This window comes from Oncorhynchus nerka, linkage group LG1 (genome assembly GCF_034236695.1).
Source record: "Oncorhynchus nerka isolate Pitt River linkage group LG1, Oner_Uvic_2.0, whole genome shotgun sequence".
NCBI classification, from domain to species: domain Eukaryota; kingdom Metazoa; phylum Chordata; class Actinopteri; order Salmoniformes; family Salmonidae; genus Oncorhynchus; species Oncorhynchus nerka.
Window position 1 is genome coordinate 16,995,189 of NC_088396.1, and position 14,517 is coordinate 17,009,705.

The window sequence follows — 14,517 nt, forward strand, 5'->3', positions numbered from 1 at the left end:
TAGGTCCCTTAAAGCTACAGCATACAGTGGCATTTGTCCCTACGATTATGTGCTTCCAACTGGGTGGCAACAGTTTGGGGAAGGCCTTTTCCTGTTTCAGAATGACAATGCCCCTCAAATCAAATCAAATCAAATTTTATTTGTCACATACACATGGTTAGCAGATGTTAATGCGAGTGTAGCGAAATGCTTGTGCTTCTAGTTCCGACAATGCAGTGATAACCAACAAGTAATCTAACTAACAATTCCAAAACTACTGTCTTATACACAGTGTAAGGGGATAAGGAATATGTACATAAGGATATATGAATGAGTGATGGTACAGAGCAGCATACAGTAGATGGTATCGAGTACAGTATATACATATGAGATGAGTATGTAGACAAAGTAAACAAAGTGGCATAGTTAAAGTGGCTAGTGACATAAGAATGCAGTCGATGATCTAGAGTACAGTATATACATATGCATATGAGATGAATAATGTAGGGTAAGTAACATTATATAAGGTAGCATTGTTTAAAGTGGCTAGTGATATATTTACATCATTTCCCATTATTAAAGTGGCTGGAGTTGGGTCAGTGTCAATGACAGTGTGTTGGCAGCAGCCACTCAATGTTAGTGGTGGCTGTTTAACAGTCTGATGGCCTTGAGATAGAAGCTGTTTTTCAGTCTCTCGGTCCCAGCTTTGATGCACCTGTACTGACCTCGCCTTCTGGATGATAGCGGGGTGAACAGGCAGTGGTTCGGTGGTTGATGTCCTTGATGATCTTTATGGCCTTCCTGTAACATCGGGTGGTGTAGGTGTCCTGGAGGGCAGGTAGTTTGCCCCCGGTGATGCGTTGTGCAGACCTCACTACCCTCTGGAGAGCCTTACGGTTGAGGGCGGAGCAGTTGCCGTACCAGGCGGTGATACAGCCCGCCAGGATGCTCTCGATTGTGCATCTGTAGAAGTTTGTGAGTGCTTTTGGTGACAAGCCGAATTTCTTCAGCCTCCTGAGGTTGAAGAGGCGCTGCTGCGCCTTCTTCACGACGCTGTCAGTGTGAGTGGACCAATTCAGTTTGTCTGTGATGTGTATGCCGAGGAACTTAAAACTTGCTACCCTCTCCACTACTGATCCATCGATGTGGATAGGGGGTGTTCCCTCTGCTGTTTCCTGAAGTCCACAATCATCTCCTTAGTTTTGTTGACGTTGAGTGTGAGGTTATTTTCCTGACACCACACTCCGAGGGCCCTCACCTCCTCCCTGTAGGCCGTCTCGTCGTTGTTGGTAATCAAGCCTACCACTGTTGTGTCGTCCGCAAACTTGATGATTGAGTTGGAGCGTGCATGGCCACGCAGTCGTGGGTGAACAGGGAGTACAGGAGAGGGCTCAGAACGCACCCTTGTGGGGCCCCGTGTTGAGGATCAGCGGGGAGGAGATGTTGTTGCCTACCCTCACCACCTGGGGGCGGCCCGTCAGGAAGTCCAGAACCCAGTTGCACAGGGCGGGGTCGAGACCCAGGGTCTCGAGCTTGATGACGAGCTTGGAGGGTACTATGGTGTTGAATGCCGAGCTGTAGTCGATGAACAGCATTCTCACATAGGTATTCCTCTTGTCCAGGTGGGTTAGGGCAGTGTGCAGTGTGGTTGAGATTGCATCGTCTGTGGACCTATTTGGGCGGTAAGCAAATTGGAGTGGGTCTAGGGTGTCAGGTAGGGTGGAGGTGATATGGTCCTTGACTAGTCTCTCAAAGCACTTCATGATGACGGAAGTGAGTGCTACGGGGCGGTAGTCGTTTAGCTCAGTTACCTTAGCTTTCTTGGGAACAGGAACAATGGTGGCCCTCTTGAAGCATGTGGGAACAGCAGACTGGTATAGGGATTGATTGAATATGTCCGTAAACACACCGGCCAGCTGGTCTGCGCATGCTCTGAGGGCGCGGCTGGGGATGCCGTCTGGGCCTGCAGCCTTGCGAGGGTTAACACGTTTAAATGTCTTATTCACCTCGGCTGCAGTGAAGGAGAGACCGCATGTTTTCGTTGCAGGCCGTGTCAGTGGCAATGTATTGTCCTCAAAGCGGGCAAAAAGTTATTTAGTCTGCCTGGGAGCAAGACATCCTGGTCCGTGACTGGGCTGGGTTTCTTCTTGTAGTCCGTGATTGACTGTAGACCCTGCCACATGCCTCTTGTGTCTGAGCCATTGAATTGAGATTCCACTTTGTCTCTGTACTGACGCTTAGCTTGTTTAATAGCCTTGCGGAGGAATAGCTGCATTGTTTATATTCGGACATATTACCAGACACCTTGCCCTGATTAAAAGCAGTGGTTCGCGCTTTCAGTTTCACGCGAATGCTGCCATCAATCCACGGTTTCTGGTTTGGGAATGTTTTTATCGTTGCTATGGGAACGACATCTTCGACGCACGTTCTAATGAACTCGCACACCGAATCAGCGTATTCGTCAATATTTCCATCTGACGCAATACGAAACATGTCCCAGTCCACGTGATGGAAGCAGTCTTGGAGTGTGGAGTCAGCTTGGTCTGACCAGCGTTGGACAGACCTCAGCGTGGGAGCCTCTTGTTTTAGTTTCTGCCTGTAGGCAGGGATCAGCAAAATGGAGTCGTGGTCAGCTTTTCCGAAAGGGGGCGGGGCAGGGCCTTATATGCGTCGCGGAAGTTAGAGTAACAATGATCCAAGGTTTTACCACCCCTGGTTGCGCAATCGATATGCTGGTAAAATTTAGGGAGTCTTGTTTTCAGATTAGCTTTGTTAAAATCCCCAGCTACAATGAATGCAGCCTCCGGATAAATGGTTTCCAGTTTGCAAAGAGTTAAATAAAGTTCGCTCAGAGCCATCGATGTGTCTGCTTGGGGGGGGATATATACGGCTGTGATTATAATCGAGGAGAATTCTCTTGGAAGATAATGCGGTCTACATTTGATTGTGAGGAATTCTAAATCAGGTGAACAGAAGGATTTGAGTTCCTGTATGTTTCCTTCATCACACCATGTCTCGTTAGTCATGAGGCATACGCCCCCGCCACTCTTCTTACCAGAAAGATGTTTGTTTCTGTCGGCGCGATGCGTGGAGAAACCCGTTGGCTGCACCGCGTCGGATAGCGTCTTCCCAGTAAGCCATGTTTCTGTGAAGCAGAGAACGTTGCAGTCTCTGATGTCCCTCTGGAATGCTACCCTTGCTCGGATTTCGTCAACCTTGTTGTCAAGAGACTGGACATTGGCAAGAAGAATGCTGGGGAGTGGTGCGCGATGTGCCCTTTTTCGGAGTCTGACCAGAACACCGCCTCGTTTCCCTCTTTTTCGGAGTCGTTAACTTGGGTCGCTGCATGCGATCCATTCCGTTGTCCTGTTTGTAAGGCAGAACACCGGATCCGCGTCTCGGAAAACATATTCTTGGTCGTACTGATGGTGAGTTGGCGCTGATCTTATATTCAGTAGTTCTTCTCGCCTGTATGTAATGAAACCTAAGATGACCTGGGGTACTAATGTAAGAAATAACACGTAAAAAAACAAAAAACTGCATAGTTTCCTAGGAACGCGAAGCGAGGCCCCTGAGCTCAAAGAAAGGTCCATACAGAAATGGTTTGTTGAGATTGGTGTGGAAGAACTTGACTGGCCTGCACTCAACTCTCAAGAAATATGTCATCCATGTTGGGCACCAGGCGTGTCCATATAGCTTTTCTCATTGTCCTCTTCGGTGGGGTTTATCGGCAGTTGACATCCAAAGCTATGGTGCATTACCGCCACCTACTGTACTGGAGTGTGGGCCAGAGACAGGGAGAAACTAACTATACTCTTTAAACTAATTTCCTGTATCCCCTTCTCCCTCATTAGATCTCAGCCTCTCTTATTTCCCTCTGATACTGCCCACACTGTAGCAATACATGCTCCACGGTCTCTGTTTCCTGTCAGTACTAACAGTTTTCTGTTGGATGCTTTCCTATCACATTTAAGGACGTATTTAACCGGCAGTGTCCCACCCTTAATCTTGTACAAATAGCTCTTCTGTCCTGCCGTTCTCTCCTCCCCGACATTCCTCTGTACTGCCTGCCTTAGTATCTCTATTCCACTGCTCCTGCCATCTCTACACCATCACTGACCATATTAGACCTTTTGCTTCTGCCTTGCTCATTGAAACTACAACATCAACATCCCCTCTACTAAGTGCTTGTTTAGCCAGTACACCCACTGCCTTGTTCCCCTTCATCCCCACATGTCCTGGGACCCAAGTAAATCTTATCTGTATAACCATCAGTCTAATCCTGCCATGGGTTTGTAGCACCTCATAAAGCAGGTCTTGTCTGCTACGTGAGCTGAAAGACTGTAGACTCATCAAAACTGCTCATGAATCTGCAAATAACTACTCTTTCTGGCTTAACTTCCTCCACCCACTGCAAGGTCAACAGTATGGCCATCAGCTCCGCCGTATATACAGCCAGATGATTAGTAATACGTTTCCTGACTTTCACCCCACATTCCTGCACTAGAAATGCTGACCCAGTACATCCTGTCCTTGGATCTTTTGAACCGTCTGTGTATATGACCAGACGACTCTTAAACCAATCAGATGGCTCAACACCCTCCCTATCTTTCTGTAGTCTCTCCAATACTTCTAGATCTACAACTGGAGAAAGGAGTAGCCATGGTGGATTTACAGGAATAGCTACCGTTGGACTAAACTCCCTTCCATACAGTCCCATCTCCCTCGGCTGGGTATTACCCACCCACCCAAAGCTTGTGTTCAGTTCTTTCTCATGTTCGCAGCATGCCTGTAAAATATATTTTGCAGGATGAGACACACCATGTCCCTGTAGGCTGACCCAATAATTAGTTGCCAGCTGCTGTCTCCTAATCTGCAATGGCATATCCCCCATCTCCACCTGTAGTGCAGCCACTGGGGACGTCCGAAACGCCCCACGAAATATTCTGAGTCCTTCACCCTATATGACATCTAGCCTTTCCAATGAGGTCGGGGCTGCCAAACCATACGCTATACTGCCATAGTCTATTACAGATTGGATCAATGGAACATAAATGGTCCTCAACGGGGAACGCCCAGCCCCCCAACTCCTCAGACAGTGCATCACACAGTATTTCAAAATATTGGAAACGTATACTTTCAATGGGCAGTTTCAAGTTACATTTACATTACATTTAAGTCATTTAGCAGACGCTCTTATCCAGAGCGACTTACAAATTGGTGCATTCGCCTTATGACATCCAGTGGAGCAGCCACTTTACAATAGTGCATCTAAATCTTTTAAGGGGGGTGAGAAGGATTACTTTATCCTATCCTAGGTATTCCTTAAAGAGGTGGGGTTTCAGGTGTCTCCGGAAGGTGGTGATTGACTCCGCTGTCCTGGCGTCGTGAGGGAGTTTGTTCCACCATTGGGGGGCCAGAGCAGCGAACAGTTTTGACTGGGCTGAGCGGGAACTGTACTTCCTCAGTGGTAGGGAGGCGAGCAGGCCAGAGGTGGATGAACGCAGTGCCCTTGTTTGGGTGTAGGGCCTGATCAGAGCCTGGAGGTACTGAGGTGCCGTTCCCCTCACAGCTCCGTAGGCAAGCACCATGGTCTTGTAGCGGATGCGAGCTTCAACTGGAAGCCAGTGGAGAGAGCGGAGGAGCGGGGTGACGTGAGAGAACTTGGGAAGGTTGAACACCAGACGGGCTGCGGCGTTCTGGATGAGTTGTAGGGGTTTAATGGCACAGGCAGGGAGCCCAGCCAACAGCGAGTTGCAGTAATCCAGACGGGAGATGACAAGTGCCTGGATTAGGACCTGCGCCGCTTCCTGTGTGAGGCAGGGTCGTACTCTGCGGATGTTGTAGAGCATGAACCTACAGGAACGGGCCACCGCCTTGATGTTAGTTGAGAACGACAGGGTGTTGTCCAGGATCACGCCAAGGTTCTTAGCGCTCTGGGAGGAGGACACAGTGGAGTTGTCAACCGTGATGGCGAGATCATGGAACGGGCAGTCCTTCCCCGGGAGGAAGAGCAGCTCCGTCTTGCCGAGGTTCAGCTTGAGGTGGTGATCCGTCATCCACACTGATATGTCTGCCAGACATGCAGAGATGCGATTCGCCACCTGGTCATCAGAAGGGGGAAAGGAGAAGATTAATTGTGTGTCGTCTGCATAGCAATGATAGGAGAGACCATGTGAGGTTATGACAGAGCCAAGTGACTTGGTGTATAGCGAGAATAGGAGAGGGCCTAGAACAGAGCCCTGGGGACACCAGTGGTGAGAGCACGTGGTGAGGAGACGGATTCTCGCCACGCCACCTGGTAGGAGCGACCTGTCAGGTAGGACGCAATCCAAGCGTGGGCCGCGCCGGAGATGCCCAACTCGGAGAGGGTGGAGAGGAGGATCTGATGGTTCACAGTATCGAAGGCAGCCGATAGGTCTAGAAGGATGAGAGCAGAGGAGAGAGAGTTAGCTTTAGCAGTGCGGAGCGCCTCCGTGATACAGAGAAGAGCAGTCTCAGTTGAATGACTAGTCTTGAAACCTGACTGATTTGGATCAAGAAGGTCATTCTGAGAGAGATAGCGGGAGAGCTGGCCAAGGACGGCACGTTCAAGGGTTTTGGAGAGAAAAGAAAGAAGGGATACTGGTCTGTAGTTGTTGACATCGGAGGGATCGAGTGTAGGTTTTTTCAGAAGGGGTGCAACTCTCGCTCTCTTGAAGACGGAAAGGACGTAGCCAGAGGTCAGGGATGAGTTGATGAGTGAGGTGAGGTAAGGGAGAAGGTCTCCGGAGATGGTCTGGAGAAGAGAGGAGGGGATAGGGTCAAGCGGGCAGGTTGTTGGGCGGCCGGCCGTCACAAGACGCGAGATTTCATCTGGAGAGAGAGGGGAGAAAGAGGTCAGAGCACAGGGTAGGGCAGTGTGAGCAGAACCAGCGGTGTCGTTTGACTTAGCAAACGAGGATCGGATGTCCTCGACCTTCTTTTCAAAATGGTTGACGAAGTCATCTGCAGAGAGGGAGGAGGGGGGGAGGGGAGGGGGATTCAGGAGGGAGGAGAAGGTGGCAAAGAGCTTCCTAGGGTTAGAGGCAGATGCTTGGAATTTAGAGTGGTAGAAAGTGGCTTTAGCAGCAGCGACAGAAGAGGAAAATGTAGAGAGGAGGGAGTGAAAGGATGCCAGGTCCGCAGGAAGGCGAGTTTTCCTCCATTTCCGCTCGGCTGCCCGGAGCCCTGTTCTGTGAGCTCGCAATGAGTCGTCGAGCCACGGAGCGGGAGGGGAGGACCGAGCCGGCCTGGAGGATAGGGGACATAGAGAGTCAAAGGATGCAGAAAGGGAGGAGAGGAGGGTTGAGGAGGCAGAATCAGGAGATAGGTTGGAGAAGGTTTGAGCAGAGGGAAGAGATGATAGGATGGAAGAGGAGAGAGTAGCGGGGGAGAGAGAGCGAAGGTTGGGACGGCGCGATACCATCCGAGTAGGGGCAGTGTGGGAAGTGTTGGATGAGAGCGAGAGGGAAAAGGATACAAGGTAGTGGTCGGAGACTTGGAGGGGAGTTGCAATGAGGTTAGTGGAAGAACAGCATCTAGTAAAGATGAGGTCGAGCGTATTGCCTGCCTTGTGAGTAGGGGGAAGGTGAGAGGGAGAGGTCAAAAGAGAGAGGAGTGGAAAGAAGGAGGCAGAGAGGAATGAGTCAAAGGTAGACGTGGGGAGGTTAAAGTCGCCCAGAACTGTGAGAGGTGAGCCGTCCTCAGGAAAGGAGCTTATCAAGGCATCAAGCTCATTGATGAACTCTCCGAGGAACCTGGAGGGCGATAAATGATAAGGATGTTAAGCTTGAAAGGGCTGGTAACTGTGACAGCATGGAATTCAAAGGAGGCGATAGACAGATGGGTAAGGGGAGAAAGAGAGAATGACCACTTGGGAGAGATGAGGATCCCGGTGCCACCACCCCGCTGACCAGAAGCTCTCGGGGTGTGCGAGAACACGTGGGCGGACGAAGAGAGAGCAGTAGGAGTAGCAGTGTTATCTGTGGTGATCCATGTTTCCGTCAGTGCCAAGAAGTCGAGGGACTGGAGGGAGGCATAGGCTGAGATGAACTCTGCCTTGTTGGCCGCAGATCGGCAGTTCCAGAGGCTACCGGAGACCTGGAACTCCACGTGGGTCGTGCGCGCTGGGACCACCAGATTAGGGTGGCCGCGGCCACGCGGTGTGGAGCGTTTGTATGGTCTGTGCAGAGAGGAGAGAACAGGGATAGACAGACACATAGTTGACAGGCTACAGAAGAGGCTACGCTAATGCAAAGGAGATTGGAATGACAAGTGGACTACACGTCTCGAATGTTCAGAAAGTTGAGCTTACGTAGCAAGAATCTTATTGACTAAAATGATTAAAAAATGATACAGTACTGCTGAAGTAGGCTAGCTGGCAGTGGCTGCGTTGTTGACTTTGTAGGCTAGCTGGCAGTGGCTGCGTTGTTGATTCGGGGGCTAGCTGGCTAGCTAGCAGTGTTGATTACGTTACGTTGCGTTAAAAGAACGACAATAGCTGGCTAGGTAACCTAGAAAAAGTTCTCACTGGAAAAAATTGCTAATTAGTAGCATGTCTCAAAAGTGAGTCGTAAGATTATAATACGTGGATGAGAAGGAAATGTCCGGGATAGTATATGTTCTGCCTTTTGATGCCTAATGTGTATCATTTTGTGATAGTCTTGTGTGTATATATAAGACAATGAATGCTGTATATATTAGGGGTAAGTAAGACCAGGGAGATGTACCTGTCCAGAGTTGTTTATTAGGAAATGGAACTGTACTAATTATCTCATTTTATGAAATAAACAACTATTGTGTCTGTCATTGGTTGTTGCCACTGCAGTTGCCGCCTAACTTTGCTCCACCCCCTTCCCCCTCCGAAAGGACCACAATGAAAATAAGCTTTATTGTGTTAAAATATTACATTTAATCAATCAATCAATCAATTTAGCACCTTCTTACACTTTCCCACCTGGCACATTTCTTCCCCTCTTCCATAAGGCCCCATCATCTGAAAATAATGACCTCCCAATATTCCATCCATACCTGAGAGTAAGCATCATTGATCATGATTGAGAACAACCGAGGACGAATCACGCTCCCCTGCGGTATACCGTTATCCACCAGGTAGCTGCCCACCCTCACTTGGATAGACCTTCCAAACAAGAAATCCTGAACTGGCCCCCTACTAGCCCCCTGCTCTCCAGGAAGTAAATTAGCCCCTCCGTAATCATACCTTCCTTAATCTTACATACTGTTGATATTAAAGCTATTGGCCGATAGCTTGTTGGCCTCGTTGGGTCCTTTCCTGGCTTCCGGATTGGTACCACTACTGCATCCTTCCAGCCTCCGGGTAGTTTCCCCTCTTCCCACACTCTGTTGTACAACACCAATACCTTATCCAGTGCCTCATCACTAAGATGGGCCAACATAACATAGCACACCTCATCTTTCCCAGATGAAGTTAACCCAGCCTTACCTATTGCCCTTTTTATTTTTGCCATGGTAAATGGTGCATTCAACGCATAATTTACATCCTCCCTCCTATCCAGAACTCCAGGGTCCTCCTCCCTCCCCTTCTGCTCCTCCTCTGACAAATGTGCAGAGCTATGCATCTCTGCCTTCTCATCTGTTACTGCCACATTCTTCCCACTTGTCAACACTGGATAATCCCACTCCCTTCTGACCCCACTCATCCTCTTAATCATCCCCCACACTACTCCCACAGGTGTCACACTTCCAATGGTGTCACAGAACCGACACCAACATGACATCTTTGCCTGACGGATAGTTCTCACCAGGGTCTGGGCCTGCTTATACTGAATCAGATGTTGGAAGTTGTGTTTCCTTTTCAGTACTGTAAATGCCCTGTTACTACTCCTCACCATTGCCCCACACTCCTCCATCCACCATGGGACTGCTTTCCTCCTCCTCCTCTTCCTTCTCCCTGAACTCTTAGGTATAGCCTCAGTAGCTGCCCCCGCTAAAGCTGTTCTCACCCAGTTATTGGTACTATCCACATCCCCTCTCATATCCACCCGAGCCATCACCTGCTGCTCACTCAACTCTTGAAACTGATCCCACTTCGCCCTTCCAAACACCCACCTGCCTACTCCATCCCCTGACACCTCCTCCCTCCGGCTTACTGTGCATACTATGGGGTAATGATCACTCCCTACTACCGACTCCTCAACTCACAGATTTCTGCCATCGCACAAGATTTATTTTTATTTCACCTTTATTTAACCAGGTAGGCTAGTTGAGAACAAGTTCTCATTTACAACTGCGACCTGGCCAAGATAAAGCGAAGCAGTGTGACACAGACAACAACACAGAGTTACACATGGAATAAACAATAAACAAGCCAATAACACAATAAACAAGTCAATGACACAGTAGAAAAAAAGAAAGTCTATATACAGTGTGTGCAAAAGGTATGAAAAGGTAGGCAATAAATAGGCCATAGTAGTGAAGAATTACAATTTAGCAGATTAACACTGGAGTGATAAATGAGCAGCTGCAGCGATCGGTTAACTGATCAGATAGCTGATGTTTAAAGTTGGTGAGGGAAATAAAAGTCTCCAGCTTCGGCGATTTTTGCAATTCTTTCCAGTCACTGGCAGCAGAGAACTGGAAGGAAAGGAGGCCAAATGAGGTGTTGGCTTAGGGGATGATCAGTGAGATATTCGTGCTGGAACGTGTGCTACGGGTGGGTGTTGTTATCGTGACCAGTGAACTGAGATAAGGCAGAGCTTTACCTAGCATAGACTTATAGATGATCTGGAGCCAGTGGGTCTGGCAATGAATATGTATCGAGGGCCAGCCGACTAGAGCATACAGGTCGCAGTGGTGGGTGGTATAAGGTGATTTGGTAACAAAACGGATGGCACTGGGATAGACTGCATCCAGTTTGCTGGGTAAGAGTATTGGAAGCTATTTTGTAGATGACATCGCCGAAGTCAAGGATCGGTAGGATAGTCAGTTTTACTAGGGTAAGTTTGGCGGCGTGAGTGAAGGAGGCTTTGCTGCGAAATAGAAAGCCGATTCTAGATTTGATTTTGGATTGGAGATGTTTAATATGAGTCTAGAAGGAGAGGTTACAGTCTAGCCAGACACCTAGGTATTTATAGTTGTCCACATATTCTAGGTCAGAATCGTCCAGGGTGGTGATGCTAGTCGGGTGAGCGGGTGCGGGCAGGGAACGGTTGAAAAGCATGTATTTGGTTTTACTAGCGTTTAAGAGCAGTTGGAGGCCACGGAAGGTGTGTTGTATGGCATTGAAGCTCGTTTGGAGGTTAGTTAGCACAGTGTCCAAGGAAGGGCCAGAAGTATACAAAATGGTGTCGTCTGCGTAGAGTTGGATCAGGAAATCGCCCGCAGTAAGAGCGACATCATTGATATATACAGAGAAAAGAGTCGGCCCGGGAATTGAACCCTGTGGTACCCCCATAGAGACTGCCAGAGGTCCGGGACAACATGCCCTCCGATTTGACACACTGAACTCTGTCTGCAAAGTAGTTTGTGAAACAGCTGAGGCAGTCATTCGAGAAAACAAGGCTGTTGAGTCTGCCGATAAAAATACGGCGATTGACAGAGTCGAAAGCCTTGGCCAGGTCGATGAAGACGGCTGCTCAGTACTGTCTTTTATCGATGGCGGTTATGATATCGTTAAGGACCTTGATCGAGGCGGAGGTGCACCAGTGACCGGCTCGGAAACCGGATTGCACAGCGGAGAAGGTACGGTGGTATTCGAAATGGTCAGTGATCTGTTTATTAACTTGTCTTTCGAAGACTTTAGATAGGCAGGGCAGGACGGATATAGGTCTGTAACAGTTTGGGTCTAGAGTGTCACCCCCTTTGAAGAAGGGAGGCGGAGCTGTTGGACGGGGTTAGAGTAGCCAGGAGGAAGGCATGGCCAGCCGTAGAGAAATGCTTATTGAAATTTTCGATTATCATGGATACCAGAGTGAGATCCAAGGCAGACTATTCCCTTGTCTACATCAATCCTGGTCTCTCTGCCATCATTCAGGCACACCAGATCGTTAATTTCTATCAGATTTTCCACCATTTGCCAATTTTCATCCATTAATCCCCCCATTTTCTATCTAGGCATTCCTAACTGGTATTCTGCCCGCAGCACAAACAATGATATCAAGTTCATATGGTAATGACGAAACCTTTGTAATAAAAGCCAGCATTTCAAAACATTACAATGTGGATAACTCATTCAAATGATATTGAATTTTAATCAATGGCCACTTTTATTGTGCCAACAAGAAAATGCAATAAGTAATTTATGAAAACAAATAAAAAATATGTTACAAAAAATACAATGTTGACACTGGTATGTTGAGAATATTGGGTTGTAAAAGAGAACCTTTCTACCCGTCTCAGCTAAAGTGGAAATACTTAGTAGGGTCTCTACTTACCAAATGTGGTTAGTTTTAGAAAGGCACTGTGTTATATGCATTTAGTACTGCATTGTTACATTAATTCCAAACCAAAACATTAATGTACTGTTGTTGTGGTGAATATCAGTTGTAAAGACAAAACACAAACTTTATTTGTTTGTCCAAGCGATTGACCTGATGCATTTTTTTGGCACATGTCAAGGCTGGCCTTGGGCTGATTTAAATGTGTTAAGGTACAGCCATTACCAGTAGGTTAATCTATATCGTTAACAGGTATGCCAGGCCATCATTGTTTACATAGTCTTTGTTTGTATTTTATTGCACACAAACATCTGAGGTAATATCCCTTTCCTGTTTTCACATTTCTGAAGAAAACATCCTCTTTCAAAGAATCGTAGAAAGAGGATGTTTTCTCGTAGAAGATTACTCAAAGCTGCAATATATAACTCTTGCAAGACCTGACCATAGAAATGTGACAGATCTGTCCTTCTCATTGAAAGCAAGTCTAACACGCTGACCACACTGCTCACGTGTTGCAAAATAAATGTACATATACATGTTATTCAATTATTCCACCCACACTGCTCGCATGTGTCAACGAGCATCTGCATTGCCAGGCGCTAAAATATAACTTTTTTGTTCGAAGAGACCCTACTGAGTATTTCCCACCCCAATTTAGCTGAGACAGATAGAAAAGATCTCTCTACAAGCCAATATGTATCCCATGCACAGTCTATAACAGTGTATTGCATTGGGCACTATAAAGAGGGCAGAGTGAAAAGCCATCAGCAGGCCGTGTGACACAGTCCCCCTCCAAAGCTACACATATTTGGTTAGTAGAGAACCTACTGAGTATTTCCCACCCCACTATCTGAGATGGGTAGAATAGTTCTCTCTACAAACCAACTTCAATTTGCTTACCGCCCCAATAGATCCACAGATAATGCAATCGCCATCGCACTGCCCTATCCCATCTGGACTACCTACGTACCTACAGTATGCAAGAATGCTGTTCATTGACTATAGCTCAGCATTCAACACCACAGTACCCTCCAAGCTCAGGAGGCTGAAGAAATGTGTCTTGGCCCCTAAGACCCTCACAAACTTTTACAGATGCACAATTGAGAGCATCCTGTCGGGCTGTATTACCGGCAACTGCACTACCTACAATCGGAGGGCTTTCTAGAGCGTGGTGCGGTCTGCCCAACGCATCATTGGGGGCAAACTACCTGCCCTCCAGGACACCTACAGCACCCAATGTCACAGAAGAGCCAAAAAGATCATCAAGGACAACAACCACCCGAGCTACTGCCTGTTCACCCCTCTATCATCCAGAAGACGAGGTCAGTACAGTTGCATCAAAGCTGGGACCGAGAGACTGAAAAACAGCTTCTATCTCAAGGCCATTAGACTGTTAAGTTAACATCACTAGGTGGGTTCCATCTGGTTACGTAACCCTGTACCTTGGAGGCTGCTGCCCCATATACATAGACTTGAAATCACTGGCAATTTTAATAAAGGAACACTAGTCACTTTAATAATGTTTACATATTTTGCTTTACTCATCTCATATGTATATACTGTATTCTATTCTACTGTATTTTAGTCTATGTCACTCTGACATTGCTCATCCTAATATCATCCTAATATTTATATATTCCATATTCCAACCTGTTGCCCAGCACAAGAGACTCATTTAGGTCTTGCAGTAAGTATTGAGTAATTCCAATAACATATATTAGTATTGTGGTTAGAACATTGGACTAGTAACCGAAAGGTTGCAAGTTCAAATCCCCAAGCTGACAAGGTACAAATCTGTTGTTCTGCCCCTGAACAAGGCAGTTAACCCACTGTTCCTAGGCCATCATTGAAAATAAGCATTTGTTCTTAACTGACTTGCATAGTTAAATAAAGGTTAAAAAAAACATTTAAAAGTGTATTAACTTAAATATAGCTTACACAATAGCTTTCAACATACCAGTATTTGTGTGAACTTGGTGGTCGCAATGCTGTGAAAAACAGTTGTACTACATTAGTGTAAAAAAAAGATATTCCCAAAGTTTAGCGTGGTTTTTCAATGAGACTCTTATTTTGAAGAAAACAAATCCACCATGTGATGCCA